At 45.5% G+C, this 14,534-nt stretch overlaps 2 protein-coding genes across 4 annotated transcripts in view; both read right to left on the bottom strand.

Annotated features, from left to right (window-relative positions):
* The window catches only part of LOC126991179 (uncharacterized), a 135,043-nt gene that overhangs the window by 49,484 nt on the left and 71,025 nt on the right, over nt 1-14,534 (bottom strand). Inside the window, exon 3 of one of the 3 annotated variants that reach the window (XM_050849947.1) lies at nt 12,548-14,053. The exons of 1 other annotated variant lie outside the window; for it this stretch is intronic. The gene's annotated coding sequence lies outside the window, so the exon portion shown is untranslated. The remainder of the gene's footprint in view (nt 1-12,547; nt 14,054-14,534) is intronic. One more of the 3 variants, XM_050849946.1, reaches the window with a different exon arrangement.
* The window catches only part of LOC126991180 (zinc finger protein 182-like), a 123,381-nt gene continuing 121,035 nt past the window's right edge, over nt 12,189-14,534 (bottom strand). The window contains exon 3 of the transcript XR_007745228.1: nt 12,189-12,547. The gene's annotated coding sequence lies outside the window, so the exon portion shown is untranslated. The remainder of the gene's footprint in view (nt 12,548-14,534) is intronic.

The following is a 14,534-nucleotide window of genomic DNA, read 5'->3' as shown; positions in this document are numbered from 1 at the left end:
TATAGAACTCATAATGGGTCGTGATAATAAAGTAAGGACAGTAAAGGTAAAGCAGGGAAATGGAGCCCTAGAGTATCATTCTATATGCAACCTTTACCCGCTTGAAGTGTCAGTAACTCATGCGGTAGGGATACTGCTGCCCAGTTGATAATAACACTGAAGATGCAGCCTCTAGTGTAGCCCCTCAGCTGGTTTCCTCCGTCCAAAAGAAAAGCGACCCAGAGGTTCGAAAGGATGCTTAGGATAATCTGGATAATCTGTAACTGTACAGTACTTAGTATAAGTTAGTATTACAGGGATAAAAATAATTGCTACACCTCTTTCAGAGGTGAGGATAAAAATAAGAAAATTGTATTTGGGGTTCAGGTATTGTGCCTTATTATTTCATGTTACTTTAAGGATATTTGAGGTACTATCTTCAAATAATTATAAAATGCTACACCTTATATAATGAAGGTGAGGACAACTTGGATCATACTCCCAGAATGATTATTAGTATTGCTCACTTCCATTTGCAATCTGTTCTGGGGAGTGTGTTAGAATTTAAGTATTTAACGAGCTTGTTTAACGATTGGGTGTGAATAACCCAGCGACTGCTATCATAATTACTAGTTCGGGATAGCTCATCCGCGCTCAGGCGATTCCTATTCTGAGACGAAGGAGCGCGAGGCAGGTTCTCCCGAGCAGTCGTTCGCCAACACCCACTCGTGACACAGCTCACACATTCAGTCCTGAACGAGCTTCCATACAATAGCCTGTAGTATAGTGTAAAAATCCACGGTACAAATATATATCAAATCGCGGACCACTAATATTTTTTCCCTCTGCCGCGTATTGGTGCACCAATGTACCAGGCATGGGTTGGCGCATATATGTACCAGTTCGCGAAGCACTGACGATATAGTCTTGTTCTGCTATTTGGTGTAGTTTTTATGATTATTATACGAGTTTGTGTCGATACAATATCTTACATTCTGATGAGCTGTACATAAAAAAACTATTAATAATGTTTTTTTTTCCCTCCTTTTCAACAGAAATGAACCCGACCGTCTTTTAAGGAGGGCGATCGGATACTTCATCTGGTGATTCAGATGATTCAGGTTTTTTGTCAGTTCAGATGACCCAGATGATGAGCTCTCCGAGGAAAGTGACGAGTTAGAAACAGATGAAGAGCAGGATGGGGAACATTATTTTCTTCTGTGTTATGAACAAAATTTTAATTTATCAGGAATTTTTTTTTACGTTATTTGCGGAGTGGTATTTCCCTCTACAGTTCAGTAAAATACACTATAATAAATCAAACATTGGGATAATCTAATATTCCAAGTACTAGTAAGTAGTGATCTGGAGCATTATTTTTTCTGTTATGAAAGCAAGATTTTCATTTACCAGGATTTTTTTTTTTTTTTTACGTTGTTTGATATGAGGGGCATTTGCCTCTACAGTTGATTACTGTTACATAATGAAATGCTTATATTTGGAAGCAAAATGTCACCAAACTTTAAATGTATTTTGGATGCCTTTACATAGCTATATATTTATTACCTTATCATTTTGAACTTATTACCTGGTACCATTGCAACACATCTGCAGTCATAATAAATACAAATTTACCCACAAATTGTTTATATACTCATGTTTGTAAAAGTTTATAGAAAGGGCTATTCGGGCCACAGATGTACCAATATGCAACAAGTGAAACATCTGCTCAGCACACTGGCGGCCCAGTAAGTGAACAAGGTATAAACAATCATATGTGAACATTTCATGACAATCAAATGAATACAAATGGCAAGACACATGAAATGGAAAAAAAAATCTTAAGGAACCAAAATCTTGAAAATTTGTTTTTTACACAAAAAAAATTTCACAAAATCGACAAAACGTCTGACAGTCTTTTGTAAGGTATCAATATAATCTACAACTAAACGGCAATTTTTCTCATTTTGTACATTTTTTTAAATGTAAAAAGAAAACGGGAGAAAAAGTGGAGAAAATTATTAGTGAAAATGAATTTCAATTTTTCAAGCCAGAACAAATAATGAAAAAAATTACAAAATGATAAATGTAGATCTATACACAAAGTTTCTATGGTATATTTTTTTCAGCTAAATTCTGTGAAACAAAAATAAGATTTTATGCTTTGTTTGAGTCTCCTCTACACGTTCACCCAAATTTCACAAAATTCACAGAATGTCATACACTTACACCAACAAACAACATAATAAAATTTCAAAGCCATAGGACATACTGACGAAGATTGTTTATCACCTCAACCACCGGAGGTTAGAAGGGCCGAAAAGATGTTAAGTGGCGTGCTCATCGTAGAAAGTGACATTTTACGCAATTGAAAAGATTAAAGTAAGCAAAGCTCCTGGTCCAGACAAAATTACCCTAGGGTCTTAAAAGGAATCAAACATCAAATTTGTAAACCGCTCTCCATCATATTCAATAAATCTTTAACAGCTGGAAAAGTTCGTCGGATTGAAACTTGCAAATGTCACACCAATTTTAAAAAAGGGGGACAGGTATCATCCAGGAAACTATCGACCAATTAGCCTGGCATCTATTGTTTGTAAGTTAATGGAGACTATCATTTACGACAAAATGGTGAAATTCTTCAAAGAAAATAATATAATAAATAATTGCAACATGGCTTCCATGTAAACGTTCGTGTTTGACTAACTTACTTGATTGTTTTCATTATATTTTTGAGGTGTTTGATGAAAGCAGATCAGTGGATATCATATATCTGGATTTTCAAAGGCATTTGATAAGGTCCCCACCAACGATTGCTCAGCAAACTACTGGCGACGGTATCTCGGGTAACATTCACAATTGGCTTATGGACTGGCTCTCTGAGCGGAAACAGAGAGTAGTTCTAAACGGTGTTACATCTAACTGGCTCGATGTCAAAAGCGGTACCTCAAGGATCAGTGCTTGGCCCCATGCTCTTCTTAATTTATGTTAATGATATCGATGATGGGCTCACTTGCAAAGTATCAAAATTTGCTGATGACACAAAATTGCAAGTAAAGTAACTGCGACACTTCGACGAAGAAGCTTTGCAATCAGATCTAGATCGACTTGCACGTTGGGCCAATCAATGGCAAATGAAATTTAACGTTGACAAATGTAAAGTGTTGCACATCGGAAAAAATAACAATCGCGTTGATGCGTAATGAATGGCCAACAACTTTCTGCAGTAAGTAAAGAAAAGGATCTTGGAATCACTATATCAAGCGATTTAAAGCCCGGTCAGCATTGTTCAGAGGTAGTTAAAATTGCAAACAAATTGGTTGGCTTCATCGGACGAGTCTTTAATAATAAATCCGAAAAAGTAATATTAAAACTGTTTAATTCGTTGGTTCGACCCCGTCTAGAGTACTGTGTACAGTTTTGGTCTCCCTACTACAGAAAAGACATAGAAAAGTTGGAATGGGTCCAACGAAGAGTAACAAAGATGATTCCTAGGTTGAGAAATTTGTCATATGAACAAAGGCTTAAAGAAGTAAATTTATTCACCCTATCAAAACGAAGAATGCGAGGCGATCTAATAGAAGTGTTTAAAATGTTCAAAGGATTCAGTGATATTAATGCGGAAGATTACTTTACAATTGATCGATCAAATAGAACAAGAAGAAATCACAATTTGAAGATAAGTGGTAAAAGATTCTCGTCGCACGAAGCTAAACACTTCTTCTTCAATCGAGTTGTTAATGTTTGGAACTCTCTACCTTGTGATGTCGTTGATAGTACAACAGTTACGGCCTTCAAGAATAGATTAGACAAGTGTTTTGAATCCAAGCAGCAACTAAGATATTACTCATTGTCATAATAACGTTAAGTTCTTTCGAATACTGGTGTCCTTGTCCACTTTTATCGCCCGGTTAGTGGTAGCAGTAATGGTAGTTCTTTCTTCTTTCCTACATAAATTCCATGCAGTTTTTCTATGCAGCATGGTTCTTTTTCCTTTCCTGACAGCTTTGGCTGGAGGGATGGGGGGGGTGGGGAGGAGCCTTCGCATTTGCTGTCCTTCATCTTCCACCTTTGATTAGATAGTTAGTGTAGCTTGTCACAAACAACTTCGTAAGGGCCAGCAGGTCTGCTGTTGTTTGTTCTTCCTTTGTGTTCCTTTGTACTGTGTGCCCAGGAGGGACCCCCCCCGGGCGCCCTCCTTAACCCAAGAACGTTGGCAGACCCTTTTTTAGGCTTTCACGAGTCGTGGCTGTGGTACGGTGGACCCTAAAAAGGGCTGCCATGAAACGCCTAATTCGAGCTAATTGTAGGCGGTGGTGGCATAGCGCAACCCACCATGAATGCCCTAGGTCAATGTGGTGGGTGGGTGATCTTGAGGTGGGCTTTTTTGTCATAGGTGGTGCTGTAAGGTCATGGCATACTGAATTAGCTATCCATACAGTGATCACTTGGCAAATTCTCTGTAGTACACAACAAGCGACTCTCGGCTAGATGCCACGCATCACGAGACTGTTTATTTTGTAACAAACATCACCCAAAAAGAATGGAGTTTGAGTAAAAGTAAATATTTGTAACGGTTTTATGGTTATGAGAGGAGTACTCTGATGTACGTTCCATGCTCTTTTTTAGTCTCAAAATGCAGAGTAGTTTTGTCGTTTCTCGGGCACTTCTCGGCCTTCCCATAGCCGAAGCCTACGGGTTAATAAGGCAGTGAGGCAGCTGATTGGGTGAGCGCCGGCGATGACGTCATTGGACTCCCAGCGAATCACAAGCGTGTTTTCAGAGCTCAGCCAATCGTAAGGCTTCATCTGTGGCTTTAAAATGACCCATTCTCTCTTTCTGTTTCCTTTCTTTTTCCAAGGTACGTATTTTGAGATAACAAGAGAGTAAAGGAGGAAAAAAAGTGAGCTCCGGGGGGCAGCATGACCCAATTATAATGGCAACACTATAAACAGTTGCCTGCGCCATGACAGGCTCGGGGCCGATCATTAGGCTCAGATGGATAGTTTACCGGCGCCATAAGCCACATAAAAAAAAATAAAAAAAAAATCTCCACGGGTCGGAACAAATAAGGTCAGGGTGGCAACCCTACACACACGTGGCCCGTCCACACCCTGGCCCTCCGCTCCTTCCTGTCCCAAGTGTACCCGTCCACACCCTGGCCCTCCCCTCCATCCTGTCCCTAGTACAGCCCGTCCACACCCTGGCCCTCCCCTCCATCCTGTCCCTAGTACAGCCCGTCCACACCCTGGCCCTCCGTTCCTTCCTGTGCCTAGTGAAGCCCGCCCACACCCTGGCCCGCCCCGCCTTCCTGTCCCAATTACAGCCCAACCACACCCTGGCCCTCCCCTCCTTCCTGTCCCAAGTGTACCCGTCCACACCCTGGCCCTCCCCTCCTTCCTGTCCCTAGTGTACCCATCCACACCCTGGCCCTCCGCTCCTTCCTGTCCCAATTACAGCCCGTCCACACCCTGGCCCTCCCCTCCTTCCTGTCCCAATTACAGCCCGTCCACACCCTGGCCCTCCACGCGCCTTCCTGTCCCAAGTACAGCCCGTTCACACCCTGGCCCTCCCCTCGCCTCCTTCCTGTCCCAAGTGTAGCCCGTCCACACCCTGGCCCTCCCCTCCTTCCTGTCCCAAGTGTAGCCCGTCCACACCCTGGCCCTCCCCTCCTTCCTGTCCCAAGTGTAGCCCATCCACACCCTGGCCCTCGCCTCCGTCCTGGGTCATATTCTAGTGTTTGCCTTGCCCCCCCCTCCTCCCCCATACAAGCCTGGGGATCTGTGGGAATGCAGGGTTTCGGGTGGGGACACGGGGACAATCGAAATTCGTTCGTTTTATTAGTGGGGGGGGGGTGGGGATAAAAAAAACCCCTAGATCTAGGGAAATTCCCATAATTTAGGGAATTTTTCCTCCCACCACCACTAAAATAAGCGTTTGTGACGAATTTAGTGTTTCCCATACGAAAACCACGCACTCAGTGGATCCCCAAGCTTGCTTTGGGAGAGAAGCGTAGTGAACCCACCAAACGATGCTCACCTCACCATCTGGCGTGGCACTGGCGGCCATCTGTGCTCACATAAACCACCTCCACCACATTCATGCCCTCTCACTAGTAGGTTGTCACCTCATCGCAAGGTTTCTGTCCTCCAAGTAGAGTCCGTGGCACCAAACACAGTGTCTCTTCATTGTTTATCACTGACACAAGTAAAACCACCGGCTAGCCGGGATCCATCCAACACTGCGCCTTTAACACTACTGCGGCTTGTGCAGGAAGTGCAGGCTCTCGAACCTCTTGCCCGAGCTGTTCGAACACGTGAATCCTTACTGACCGGATTTTGAATCTGCTTCACGGGCTCGTATTCCCAGTATACAAGGTGACTGTGGATATTGACTCCGCGCCTCCTGAATACGATAATACGCATATCATAGTAAAAAAAAAAAAAAAGTACTTAAAAGTAAAAAGTCGAATTAATCCCTTCCCCTACCGATCTTCGGGGACCTGCGTGAACTCGGGGTATTTTTGTGGGGGATCATATTTAAACTACTCCAACCGAACTTTATGACCTGCTAACAACCCCGCTGCTATCCAAGGGGGGGGCTGTGCCCCCCCCAGGGCCCCCCACTCTTAAAGATGCGTGTTCTAAAAAAAATAAATAACCCCGCGTGGTGGACCTAGTCTCACATGCGTGGACTAATGGCTAACTAAGCGTACCATCGGTAATAGTATTAGGTAAAGGTGCGTGTTCTAAAAAAATAAGCACGTGGTGGACCTGGTCTCACATGCGTGGGCTAATGACTAACTAAGCGTCTATCGCTAACCAAGCGTATTATCAGAAATAGTATTAGGTAAATGTGCGTGTTCGCACTAAAAAATAATAATAACAACGTGGTGGACCTGGTCTCACATAGCGTATCATTGCTAACGGATCGTTAACGCTGCTCATATTGCAATGGCGCCATGTAAACACATCGTCGTATGTATACTATGCCCTTAAGTACAATATGGAGGTGCGGAGTGATTTTCAATAATTACCTTGCGTGGTTTCAGACGTTGTAAAAACCGGAATGTATGAAATTTCCTACATTTCAATAATTGTAAGGAATTTCCCTACATCTAGGTATTTTTCAACACCTCATAACTCAAAAACTATGCATTTGCAAAGCATTTCACGTTTACCACCGCATTCCCCGATGTCTCAATGGCCATCTAGCCAATTTTGGTTGTGAGTGGTGAGTATGGGCAAACACTAGAATAATACCCCCAAGTGTAGCCGCCCACACCCTGGCCCTCCCTCCTTCCTGTCCCAAGTGTAGCCTGTCCACACCCTGGCCCTCCCTCCTTCCTGTCCCAAGTGTAGCCCATCCACACCCTGGCCCTCCCTCCTTCCTGTCCCAAGTGTAGCCCATCCACACCCTGGCCCTCCCTCCTTCCTGTCCCAAGTGTAGCCCATCCACACCCTGGCCCTCCCTCCTTCCTGTCCTAAGTGTAGCCTGTCCACACCCTGGCCCTCCCTCCTTCCTGTCCCAAGTGTAGCCCATCCACACCCTGGCCCTCCCTCCTTCCTGTCCCATGTGTAGCCCATCCACACCCTGGCCTCCCTCCTTCCTGTCCCAAGTGTAGCCCATCCACACCCCTGACCCTCCACTCCTTCCTGTCCCAAGTGTTGCCCGTCCATACCCTGGCCCTCCCTCCTTCCTGTCCCAAGTGTAGCCCGTCCACACCCTGGCCTCCCTCCTTCCTGTCCCAAGTGTAGCTCGTCCACACCCTGGCCCTCCACTCCTTCCTGTCCCAAGTGTTGCCCGTCCATACCCTGGCCCTCCCCTCCTTCCTGTCCCAAGTGTAGCCCGTCCACACCCTGGCACTTCCCTCCTTCCTGTCCCAAGTGTAGCCCATCCACACCCTGGCCCTCCCTCCTTCCTGTCCCAAGTGTAGCCCGTCCACACCCTGGCCCTCCTCCTTCCTGTCCCAAGTGTAGCCCGTCCACACCCTGGCCCTCCCCTCCTTCCTGTCCCAAGTGTATCCCATCCACACCCTGGCCCTCCCCGCCTTCCTGTCCCAAGGGTAGCCCGTCCACACCCTGGCCCTCCCCTCCTTCCTGTCCCAAGTGTAGCCCATCCACACCCTGGCCCTCCCCTCCTTCCTGTCCCATGTGTAGCCCATCCACACCCTGGCCCTCCCCTCCTTCCTGTCCCAAGTGTAGCCCGTCCACACCCTGGCCCTCCCCTCCTTCCTGTCCTAAGTGTAGCCCATCCACACCCTGGCCCTCCACTCCTTCCTGTCCCAAGTGTTGCCCGTCCACACCCTGGCCCTCCCCTCCTTCCTGTCCCAAGTGTAGCCCGTCCACACCCTGGCACTCCCCTCCTTCCTGTCCCAAGTGTAGCCCGTCCACACCCTGGCCCTCCCCTCCTTCCTGTCCCAAGTGTAGCCCCTCCACACCCTGGCCCTCCCCTCCTTCCTGTCCCAAGTGTAGCCCGTCCACACCCTGGCCCTCCGCTCCTTCCTGTCCCAAGTGTAGCCCGTCCACACCCTGGCCCTCCCCGCCGTCCTGTCCCAAGTGTAGCCCGTCCACACCCTGGCCCTCCGCACCTTCCTGTCCCAAGTGTGGCCCGTCCACACCCTGGCCCTCCCTCCTTCCTGTCCCAAGTGTGCCCGTCCACACCCTGGCCCTCCCTCCTTCCTGTCCCAAGTGTAGCCTGTCCACACCCTGGCCCTCCCTCCTTCCTGTCACAAGCGTAGCCTGTCCACAACCTGGCCCTCCGCTCCTTCCTGTCCCAAGTGTAGCCCGTCCACACCCTGGCCCTCCGCTCCTTCCTGTCCCAAGTGTAGCCCGTCCACACCCTGGCCCTCCCCTCCTTCCTGTCCCAAGTGTAGCCCGTCCACACCCTGGCCCTCCACCACCCGCACACTCACCCTGGGGGCCTGCACGCCGAGGGGCTCCTCCTCCTCCACGAGAAACACTGCCAGGGCACTTCAGGGCACGCGGCGGACCTCGACCTTGATCTTGATGTCACAGGGGACTTGTTTGCTTCCTCCTCCTCTTCTTCTTCTCCTTCCTTTATAGCTTCTTGGGTCCTTCTTGAGTGTTTCACTTTTCTGTCTCCCTATATTCAGACTTTCCTATTTTATCCTTTCCGATTGACCTATTTTCCCATTTCTTTATTTTATTTCCCTGTTTTCTTCTTTTCCCTTCTCCTCTTGTTTATCTGCAACAATAAACTATCAATCAATCAAATCTCCTCTTTGCACATCTTCTTAGGTCCTTCTTGATTTTATGCCCTAAGTTGTTGTCTTTTTATGCATTTTATTTATGATCTTTTATTTCTTGTATTTTCTTTTCCTTACGCTTAGTTTTATCCTTGGAGGAATAATACATGGAGTGGCCCTCAGCGGGTCGCTCTCTTGGAGGAAGATTCTTCCTCCTCTTGAGCAGGCATTGCCTAACTTTGTAATAACTACCGATGAAGTCCTTAAAGCTCTCCAGTCCCTTAAAACAAATACAAGCCCCGGACCTGACAACGTATATCCTATACTGCTTAACCCTAGAATGGAAACCGTTTGCCGTTTGGCACAAAATTAAGGGTTTTTGAAACTCGCGCTCACTGTGGTTAACCTTGGCCGAATTTTTCAACTCATTCACGGGCATGTATTAGTGCGTCGGGTGCCCTGTTGAGGAGAGGGTATCACAGTCCTCTGCTCCTTCTCACTTCTCTGGTATGAGTGCCCCGTGTGCCATTCGGCACAGCGTTTCCAGTAACGTTATTTTTGTTGTCAAATAAAGTTTTGGAAGTACCCATTTTGCCCTCTTTTGGATTCTATCCCTCTCTCTGTTCCTAAGGCTCTTCGTCTCATCAGCTCTCCTCCTCCTACTGATAGCCTTCTACCTCTTAAATTCCGCCGCGATGTTGCTTCTCTTTCTATCTTCTATCGATATTTCCACGCTGACTGCTCTTCTGAACTTGCTAACTGCATGCCTCCCCCCCTACCGCGGCCACGCTGCACACGACTTTCTGTTCATGCTCATCCCTACACTGTCCAAACCCCTTATGCAAGAGTTAACCAGCATCTTCACTCTGTCATCCCTCACGCTGGTAAACTCTGGAACAACCTTCCTTCATCTGTATTTCCTCCTGCCTACGACTTGAACTCTTTCAAGAGGAGGGTATCAGGACACCTCTACTCCCGAAATTGATCTCTCTTTCGGCCACCTCTTTTAATTCTTTTTTGGGAGCAGCGAGTAGCGGGCTTTTTTATTATTGTTTTCTTTTTTTGTGCCCTTGAGCTGCCTCCTCTGTTGTAAAAAAAAAAAAAAAAAAGCCCGACAACACCTGGGGAGGAACGATACAACAAGTCCTCGCAGGACAAGATGCGTTGTCGAACGGACCTTTGGGATCCTCAAGTCAAGGTGCAGGTGCCTACATAAGTCAGGAGGAAGTTTGCAGTATGACCCCAAGAAGACTATGAAGATTGCGACTTCTTGTATGCTCCTGTACAACTACTGAGTGGATCGCTGCAGAAGAAGTACCAGTTCAGCCTGTGAGAAACAACAGACAGATTCCTGGTCAAGTTGTCAGGCAGGAAATTATTAGAAACTTATTTTCCTGAGTACAGGTAGGCATATATGTAGACCTTGCAGTTAGTAATAGATTACTTTCAAATGTAAATGTGCACAACTTACAGTCGGAGGCGTAAGAACAAAACAACGTGGTGATCCAGAGGACTTGACTCCCACTGCAAGACGTTGAGAGTTTTCAACCATTGACAAGTGGCGGAGGGTTACCAACATGCTGCCTAACAGATCTTCAAGAGGGGCACCACCTCCACACCACACATTCTTATCACCTAGTTTGATACCCTACTTGTCCATCTCACATGTCCCATGTATCTCAGCATTCTGCACTCTTGGCTCCATGTCATCCTCTTCAACTTGTTGCTTCGAATAGCATAACTGGCCTCACATACATAGAAGTGTTCAATATACCTAGGCTATAATATTATATTTAAGGACTCCTATACGAGGTATCGCCCCAGACAGAGGTGTCGAAGTAAGTCTGTCTGATGGTAGGCTGGCTGACTGCTGTCGGGACCCAAGCCAGCATGCCCTGGGGGTTGTGTGCGGGAGGAGGAAAGAGGGTAAAGGACAAATGGTGTGTGTCATTATCAGGGGTAACCACGGTGGAGCGCAAACACTCGGTAGTTGTAGTCAAGGCTTAATTAAGTTGATGAGTGATGTTAGACTGAGTGAGCAGGTTTTTTACCACATGTTAGTGGGAACACTTGATAGTGTTGTGCTTGAAGCTTCCCCCGGGGTCTATGGGACTCCGGAAGGCTGGGAGGAGCGAGTAGAGGGCGGGGAGCAAGGCCTGCCTGCGCCCTGCGGCCAGGCGCCTGGCGGGAAGTGGTGCCAACTCGCACATATTTTTGCTACATGTTCTTGTATAATCTAATATATACTGTAACGTTCTAGACTGTACTGTTCGGTATATATAGGAGAAGAGGGCGAGAGGAGTTAGTCCCAGTCATAGTAAGCTAGTGGTCAGTGAAGAGTCAAGAGTGAATTGTACAACTAAGGAAGAATATTAAACTACAGAAGCTGTGCAAGGTGTTTCCATATATCCATACCACGGAGTCTCCTGACGGCGACACGGAACCCAAGTAACACGTCCGGCATAACAATAGGTTTTCTTCGTGTGTTGGTGCTACTTGTTTCTTGTGTTTACATGTTAGTTTATAATTAGACTAAGTTCTAAGTGTTATGAGCGACAATTTAGTCTTGTATGGCTGAATCCTGTCCCTTGACCCTTAGTTCATCATCAGAATCTCTAAACAAATATATTTACCTTAAGTAATATTGTTAAAGTCACGCTACCCATATTATTTGGCAGATGATAATCCTGTGTGCGATAACGGTGCCTTATTAGACTTGGTAAATGAACTACTAATTTTACTCTCTGGTTTAAGTGATCAACAATTAATTCTACTTTGAGGTATAATTAACCAACATTATTAAGGAGTGCCCATGCCAGGCACGACATTAAGAATATTTTTCTGTTGACCAGCAGACTTACTATAGTCAAACCATTTCCAATAGTCTGTTGAGGCAGTGGCTTCTGCAGGTCCTTTCCTCCCTTCTGCTTTGCCACACAGTTCCAGTTACCTATTTCCTCCGTTTCCTGTCCAGTCTTTCACAAACTGGGCACCTGTAATGCACCACTACTTGATTTACATTTCTCAGCCCTGAGCATCTCTTTGTGGCACCACTTATCACCCCCTGTGCACAGGGCAGAGTTAGTAGCCATTTCTCTTCCACACCAACTACCTTCCTGTATAGATGATTTCTCAGTAATTACTTATTTGTTGTGCTGTATCAGCTGTTACGTGCTACATCAAGCTGTAATACTCAAACTGCAGGTTAATCCAATAAAAAAAGTGAATGACTAAGTCATGTGTTATTATTCCCAAGCTCCATTGGCAATGGCGAGTACACATTATATAACTGAAGCATATTACACATTCAGTGAACACAATTAAAACTAACTACCCTAATCAAATTAAACGTAACCTAACCTGATCTGACCTAATTAAACTAAATATAAGGTAACCTAACATAACCTGGCCTTTATGCCTGCTCCCAAAATGAAATAAATGGAAATAAATGATATTAATTTGAAAAATATATCCGAGGAACAAAAAGAGGGAAAATGACAAGAATTGAACTATGAAACAAGAATGGTTGGCTTCAAGATGACCTCAACTGACTAAGAATGACAAGATCTACGCAATGTGACAGGTCTGAATTGAGTCTTGAAAATGATTTCTGATGATTAAGAATGACATGATCTACTGAATGACAACAATTGTCTGCTTTGAAAATGACCTCAGCTGAAATAATATTGCATGCATTTAACCTTTTTACATCCCTCTCCAACATCCTATTCCATTCAGTCACAACTGTTACCATAATCCCCTTTTCTCTCTTATATACATACGTCACTCAAGTAGCATGTGCTCAATCATATCGTCACCCCTCTTTCACACCTACATGAATGTCACACCTTGGGACTAACACCTTGCCACCATCTGGAAGAGGATGTCCTCCCCCTCCCCGGCACCACCACACTGCACTCAACCCTCCCACCACTATCATTCCAACCTCCCACTGATGTGTTAGATCCCTGAACCCCTACCTACTGTTCTTTACAATGTGTTTATAATGTGTACATTTTTAGCTTAGCGGCTGGTAAGACCAAATACACTATATTATTACTATTAACACACACACACTTGACCAATAAGCCCAGGCCACAACAGCCAGCCCAGCACAGTCACCAAAAAGATCAGACCTTTCACAGGACCCACCAACCACATGAAGCCTGGGGTGGAAAGTGAATAACAGATCATGCCGTCACAGTCATCATTTGTTCCAACAGATGAATATTTTCTGTTCTCTGTGCTACACACAGCCCTGTAACGCCACCACAACAAACACTTGCACTCACACACACAGCAGAACTGAATCAGCACAGCACCTCAGGAGAAGTGGACCTTCATGTGCCTGACAATATCACACTTAGTCATGAAACGTTTCCCACAAACATCGCACTTGAACCCTTTATGACCAGAGTGTCTGAAGACGTGCCTGTCCAATATACTCTTCAGTTTGAACCTTTTCCCACAAACTTCACACTCATGACTTCTTGCATCAGTGTGTGTAACAAGGTGTAATTTGAGGGTACCCTTCCGACTGAAACATTTCCCACAAACTTCACACTCATGATTTCTTTCACCAGTGTGTGTAACAAGGTGTAATTTGAGGGTACCCTTCTGACTGAAACATTTCCCACAAACTTCACACTCATGATTTCTTGCATCAGTGTGTGTAACAAGGTGTATTTTGAGGTTATCCTTCCGACTGAAACATTTCCCACAAACTTCACACTCATGATTTCTTTCACCAGTGTGTGTAAGAGTGTGTTTCTTGAGGGTACCCTTCAGACTGAAACATTTCCCACAAACTTCACACTCATGATTTCTTTCACCAGTGTGTGTAAGAGTGTGTAATTTGAGGGTACCCTTCTGACTGAACCATTTCCCACAAACTTCACACTCATGATTTCTTTCACCAGTGTGTGTAAGGGTGTGTTTCTTGAGGGTACCCTTCAGACTGAAACATTTCCCACAAACTTCACACTCATGATTTCTTTCACCAGTGTGTGTAAGAGAGTGTAATTTGAGGGTACCCTTCAGACTGAAACATTTCCCACAAACTTCACACTCATGATTTCCTTCACCAGTATGTGTAACAAGGTGTAATTTGAGGGTACCCTTCCGACTGAAACATTTCCCACAAACTTCACACTCATGATTTCTTTCACCAGTGTGTGTAAGAGTGTGTTTCTTGAGGTTACCCTTCAGACTGAAACATTTCCCACAAACTTCACACTCATGGTTTCTTGCACCAGTGTGTGTAAGGGTGTGTGCGTTGAAGTGACCCTTCTGATTGAAACATTTCCCACAAACTTCACACTCATGGTTTCTTGCACTGGTGTGTGTA

This window comes from Eriocheir sinensis, unplaced genomic scaffold (assembly GCF_024679095.1).
Source record: "Eriocheir sinensis breed Jianghai 21 unplaced genomic scaffold, ASM2467909v1 Scaffold25, whole genome shotgun sequence".
Taxonomy (NCBI): Eukaryota; Metazoa; Arthropoda; class Malacostraca; order Decapoda; family Varunidae; genus Eriocheir; species Eriocheir sinensis.
This window is presented reverse-complemented; position numbering and strand designations above follow the sequence as displayed.